This window comes from Lolium rigidum, chromosome 1, assembly GCF_022539505.1.
Source record: "Lolium rigidum isolate FL_2022 chromosome 1, APGP_CSIRO_Lrig_0.1, whole genome shotgun sequence".
Taxonomy (NCBI): domain Eukaryota; kingdom Viridiplantae; phylum Streptophyta; class Magnoliopsida; order Poales; family Poaceae; genus Lolium; species Lolium rigidum.
The window spans coordinates 116,554,953-116,561,537 of NC_061508.1; the positions used below are offsets into that span (position 1 = coordinate 116,554,953).

General features: G+C 54.3%; 1 non-coding gene and 1 pseudogene across 1 annotated transcript; both read left to right on the forward strand.

The window, feature by feature from the left end:
• The first annotated feature begins 358 nt into the window (after window positions 1-358).
• On the forward strand, window positions 359-1,327 carry LOC124650551 (annotated as a pseudogene).
• Window positions 1,328-4,359: 3,032 nt separating this feature from the next.
• Window positions 4,360-4,432, forward strand: TRNAA-AGC. Its single transcript has one exon. It is a non-coding gene; the product is annotated as a tRNA-Ala (tRNA).
• The last annotated feature ends 2,153 nt before the right edge of the window (window positions 4,433-6,585 follow it).

Below are 6,585 nucleotides of genomic sequence, written 5' to 3' on the forward strand. Positions count from 1 at the left end.
CGTGCCCGATGCGCACGGTTCGTTAGCATTTAAGATGATTGCCATGGTTTCTCATGGACCCGTTCCGCCACCGACCTTCAACGCCAAGGCTCCCTCTTGTGCCACGTACTCCGGGTGTGTGCTGAAAACGAAACGTTGGAAGCCTGCGTGGTCGCCGACGGTGCACGGCTGAGCTGGCGAGCCAGGCGCACCTGGCGAGTTCTCCAATCAGCTGGCGAATCCACGCTTCCGGCCTGCGATGAGTCTTCGGCTAATTAATCAACGCGCTTCGTCGTATTAGGTGCTCTTATATATAAGTTCAGCCACTCCCAAATCATTTCTAAAAATCTTCCATCTCACCACCGCAAGCCTTCTCAGCTCAATCCTCTGTACTGCTCTGATCGACCAGCGGGCAGCGGCGGATATTCTCCTTGTCTGATCTGTTCATCCGACACCGGACCTACGGACCCGTCAGCAGCCAGCAGGTGATCATCCGGCAGCCATGGAGGCAGCGCTAGCCTACGCCGACGGCACGACATTCTCCCCGGCCTTCTACCCTGACCAGCAGGACGACGAGGTCTCCAGCAGCAGGCCGGCGCGCGTCGCGGGCGCGGTCCTCCGCGGCGTGATCACCTTCGTCTTCGCGACGGTGGGCACCATCCTGGGCGCCATCACGGGCGGGCTGATCGGGCTGGCCACGGAGAGCGGCCTGGTCCGCGGCGCCGGCATCGGCGCCATCTCCGGCGCCGTGGTGGCCATGGAGGTCGTGGACCGGTCCGTCGCCATCTGGCGCTCCGACGAGTCCGGCATCTGGAGCGTGCTCTACGTGCTCGACGTCATCTGGAGCCTGCTCACGGGCCGCCTCGTGCGCGAGAAGGTGGACCCGGCCGTGCAGAACGCCGTGCACAGCCAGATGAGCGCCGTGGACGACGCCGCCGGCGGGTCCGTCGACGGGCCGCCCACGCTCGCGGAGATGTTCGGGACGGGCGGCGCGTCGTTCAAGGGCATGGCCGCGGACGCCATCGCGGACCTCCCCGCGACCACGGTCACCGAGCGGCAGGCGGTGGCCGCCGCGCAGCAGAACGCGGGGTGCTCCGTGTGCCTCCAGGAGTTCGAGGCCGGGCAGAGGGCCAGGAGCCTCCCCGGGTGCGGCCACACCTTCCACCTGCCCTGCATCGACGGCTGGCTCTGCCGCCACGCATCCTGCCCGCTCTGCCGCGGCGCCGTCGTCTAGGCTTCCCGCGCGCGCGCGTGGCCGGTGTGTGAAGGCGTTTGGACGCACGTGCGACGTGGGTGGTGCGACCAGGCACGGCACCGGCGCACCCACGCACGTAAGGTCGTTAACTAGTTTGCTTAGCTGGGTTGAGACTGACATGACATCACATCTATACCGACACACGTTATTTGGTTCTTTTTCCCTTCATTTTGGACTTGGATTCATTCGTAGATTATACTTGTATATATACGGCTGGTTGTATATATGTATGCAGAAAATCATGTACTCCCTCTGGCTCCAAATACCTCAAATACCTATTACAGGCATAGTAGAATGTTGATTTTATAAAAAAGAAACTCCTTCAGACGTTCAAAACCTTTCAATTTTTGCCTGAAAATTTAGAACGTAAACTCAAATCTTCTCCGCCTCCATATTCGTCCTCCCGCCGCCCCCTTTCCACGGTGTGTCGATTCAGTTGACCAAATGTCTTCTAGTTGTAGGCTACATCGAGAAGATAGAACATACCGGTAGACCCGACCACTTCCTCAGTGCCTCTCCCTCTTTTTTTTTATATGCCTTTCTCTAGTCTTTTCAATCCCGACGACTACGAGAACGGTCGTGCGGGAGAGCAAGGTCTCAAAACCCTGTCCATTAAAATCATGCATCGGGAGACCATTAATAAGATTTTTAGGAATGTCTCGACTGCAACCTTCTTTACGAGTTCTTCCTTGCTTGCTTACTGCTTCCTTGTTGACCTCTACAGATTTGGTGTCAACGCAACAACAACTCTTATCTTGCACTTGTACTTATTTCATATTTAGATTACTATATGTGCTTAGTGTGATGTATATGGATGATACTCCCTCTGTTCCATTCTATAGTGTCTATAGTTTTTTGGCACGGAAATTAGCACAAGAGTGTTCTTTACATAAGACCCACTATATTAACGATTTGAGATCAGAGTAAAATGAAGGAAATCGGTAACTTCCTAAATTAACATAACAAATCTCACAAATCTCTCTGGTTGACTCTCCATATATGTGCAGCCAGGTTATATTAAGGAAATAAAAATATTGTTTCCTAAATTTAAGAAATCGTTGGGCTATGCATTAGGAATCTCAATTAATTGTGCCTTTTTGTATGGATTTTTTCACGCATGTCATGTGTGAGCTGACCGGTAGAGGGGGTAATTGAAAAAAATCCAAACTACAATCTTATATTCTGAAACAAATACCAAAAATCTATAGGCATTATAGAAAGGAACGGAGGGAGTAGTACATTTGTGATGTTGATTTTGGTAGTTAGATTCACTATCGAACTTCCGGACAACCACGATGGCCGCTTAAGCTGACGTTAGTATTCATCCGAATTTCTAGACTTGAATTCAGAACCATATATCAGCTGGCTAGAACATTGTATCATGTTTATGAAACCACACATGTATTATATGTAGAGGCTCCGAACTAACCAACGGACTAGTCTAATAGATGTTTACTAGGGATACAGTGTGTATGAAATCACGTATGTATTATGTTTCTGCTTGATATAATTCTAGCATGGAATATAAAAATTTATGATGAAGAATGAAATATAATAATAACTATCTTTATTATTCCATGTATGTCATATTTCCAACAGTGCGTTGGAGGGGCGGCAAAGCACGACGTGAGGTGTAGGAGACGCGTCCTATCCTGGGCCCACCCCGGGCTGTTATGGGCCGCAACCATCCCATGTGTTTCGCTCGGAGTTGGAGCTCTCTGCTCGTGATGGAGGCAGTTGTGTGTTGTGCTTGCAGCCATCGCTACTGACTCTTGGTTGAGTGAGAAGTGTAAGTTAGGCTGAAGGTGTTGTCGGAAGCCGTGCAAAAGGTGAAGGAGGCATTGGGGTGGAAGCATGTCAGGAGTGCGCCACCGTGTCGGAGGAAGAAGGGCTAGCAACAGATGGTAGGGGTGAGGAGAGATGAATGGCACTGGGTGTTAAATTCTCACATCTTTTGCAGGAGTAGAATGACACCAGATGTTGCATCCTCTCGGTGTGACAATGGGCGGCTGTGGAGGTAGTGGAGCGGAGGACGTGGCGGCTAGTCGGATCATGGGGTTGGGGTTGGGGTTGGGGTGGGTGAGACTATCGACAAAAGCTTTACTTCGGTTGTGCCGGTGTTGTTGATGGCAGTGCTCACAGGTGTCCCTGCCTTGTTGAAGGCGTCGATATGCAGCTCTCAACCCTCCTTCCCAACATGCTCTGGGGAAGCCCTAGATCTGGCCTCCTGATCGGATGGTGTTTTCCCTCTTGAGGACATCATTCTTGGAGATGGTTTCGGCCAAAGGGACCCGTGGTTCATGGGATTTTGCGGCAACGGTGGACTACAGGAGCAATCTCCACATGAGATGAATGCTGGATGAGTCTTTTGGTCTTTACTCGTGGGATCAGAGAGGCACATGTCCTATCAAGGCATGTCATTTCTCCCTGGCGTTGTCGAGGGTTGGCGAAAATGCTCATGATAGGTCAGGTCGACGCGACGGTTTTCGATGTGCAGTCTGGAGCGAGCGAAGCTTGGGTGCTCGGCGGTGTGTGTAGTGTGTTCTGCCTTGCCGTCATCTTGTATGTCCTATGTGCATCAGGTGTGGCTTGTGGTTGTTTAGGTTTTTACGCGATTTTTCTCAATAAACTGAACAGTCCAGGTTTGTTGACCGTTTTCTATCACTTCAATGGATTTAGCAGCTCCCCTGCTAAAATTGTAGCCAAACCATGTACGGGACGACAATCCGTTGAAGAAAATGAATGAAGTTTGACTCTTCCTTATCCTTGCTCTCATCTGGGTTCCTTCTTCTACCTCCCATGCATCCTCTGAATTCGGCCTCAAAATCGTAGTAATCCACCTTAATTGTACGCTGAATCTGTCGTGTTTCCGTCCCCGGGACACGACAGCACGTCTCCGCCTCTTGGTGCATCTTACTTCTGAGGTGAGGTGGCTGCGCGCTGTTCGTGTTTGTATACTTCGAAACACACTATCGCTTACGCTCGATCAGAGTTCAGACTGGACTTCAGACTTGCGAGCGATCAATCTTATTCAGCTGCGTGCGTAGAGCTGGTAGCTGGACGTTGCATCACCTATAAATAAGGTTCTTAGTTAATTATATGTTTACGGTCGATGTGTTCACATTGGGGATGTAGCTCAGATGGTAGAGCGCTCGCTTAGCATGCGAGAGGCACGGGGATCGATACCCCGCATCTCCATTTTTTTTTATTTTTTACGGGAGCTCATATTTTATCAGTAATCCAGAATCGTTTTGCACTGTGCAGAAGCACTGGAGCAGGATATCATGCTCCATCCAGGTGCAAACATTTTCTTTTTGAACTGCAGGTGCAAACATTGGGCACGCTAGGTAGAGTATCCCAGCCGTTCCCCGACGAGACATCCAGAACGGCGTTTTGTTATTTGGATGGACGAAAACGGTTCAGTCGCGCTCCCGGTTTCTCGTTTTCGTCTGGATTAGGCCTTTCATCCGTCTGGAGAGCCCAGGCCATCCCGGCCCCCTGGGGAGCGCTCGGGACTCCGGACGAAACGAAAGCGCTGGAAACGCCGAGGAAACTTCCGGCCCGGCTTGTGGCCCCAACTTGTCGGCGAGAGACACCGATCGTCATCCTCATCGCATCGTCTTCCGCGCGCTGTAAAAGCATGCCGCCGGTCAGTCTTCGCCGGACGCGTAGCTTCCACGCGGCGAGTTAATACCGTCGCCTCGGTATCACGCGTGCCTACCTCTATTTATCTTCGAACTACCGCGTCTGCCCTGCATTCACCTCGCTCACCTTTCCCAAATCTTCCCCGATCTCGAGCGAACTAGCGGCGATCAAACAATGGCGAACGACGGCGCGGCCAACAATTGCTTTGGCCGCCGCTCTCTCCACCAATGGGAGGGGCGGCTCCTCCACATGGCGGGCTACCCGGTGCCGCCGGACTTCCGCGCGCCAGGAGGATGGCGACTAAGCGTGAGCGGCGTCCCGATCCCGCCGTCGGCGATGGGTCGGGCCGCCCTGGAGGCGGAGATCGAAGCGGTGCTCGTCACTCTCAGTGACGAGCAGCGCGCGGAGCCGCGCTTCTTCCCCGACAACCACAAGGCGTGGTCCGACTTTTTCTGGCGCAGGTACGAGCGCGAATCGCCGCTTACGACGGGCCCCTCCTCCCGATAGGAACAACGCCGCCGGCCACCGTCGGTGGTGGAGCGCGCCTGGCCGCACCCTCCCAAATGTGCTCGCGCACATCGGGGGTGGGAACTACCCCGTCCTGGAAATGCCGCCGCCAGAGGCGGCTACCGTGTCGCGCCGACACGGTAGTTCTGGATGCCGAGGAGGATGGCGCCGTCCTCCTCCTCGCTTGGGTCGAGGTCAGCGTCTAGGTCCGGCGGATCGATACCGGTCTTCGTCAAGAAGGAGCCGGCGTCTCCACCGCCGACCAGAGGCCGCAGCAGCGGCGCCCTCGTCATCCACGACCAACCCTCCTCTCCATAGGGCGGGCGGAAGAGGAAGTCATCGAAGAAGGAGGCCGCCGCCGCTGCCGCCAACCAGCTCGCCGAGGAGGAGGCCAAGCGCGCGGAGGACGCCGCGGTGGCGGAGGCAATCGCCATGTCGTTGAAGGACCTGGTGCCCGCCGACAACAGCCTCCCCATCGACGCCGCACTGGAGTGGTCCAGGCGGGACTGGGAGCGCCAGGAGGCGGAGCAGCAGCGGCGGCTGCTGGACCTGGCCGCCGCGCGGCAACTCGCTGTCCGCGCCGCCGCACCACCCGCGGGAAGGAACGCCGCGCCCAGGGAGGATCAAGCTCGAGGAGAGCAGCGACGATGACATCTACCGGCCGACGCCGCCACGCGCTGGCGACGCTGGCGAGCCGCTAGTACGAGGCAGCGCCGCCCCAGGACGCCGCCGACTCGAGCGACGACGACGACGGCGCGGACTACACGGTCTTCTACCGCCATTTCGGCATGTAGAAGGCCGGTTTTAGTTTAAGTTTAAGTTATCCCATCGCTGAAATCAAATATATGTACGAATTCGGCCTATTTATGTACGAACTCGTCTATATATGTTACATATCATTAAATTTCGCTTATGTTTGAATGAGTTTCGCCTAATTTGGTCTGATTTCGCTGTATTTCGTCAAAAAATTTCATCCATCCTAGGCTCGCTGCTGGAAAAATAGGCCTCCCCAAACCAAAAATTACATCCATCCGACGCTAAATAGCACCGGATTTAGGCGTGGGGAGCCCAACGGCTGGGATGCTCTTAGCGCGCTGCGGCCTGCGTCTGCCGATGCGGTAATTATCTCAGCTGTCGTACTCGCTCGATCTTCGGATTTAATTTCAGCCCAGTTCATTACAGTCATAGGCAGCCTAATG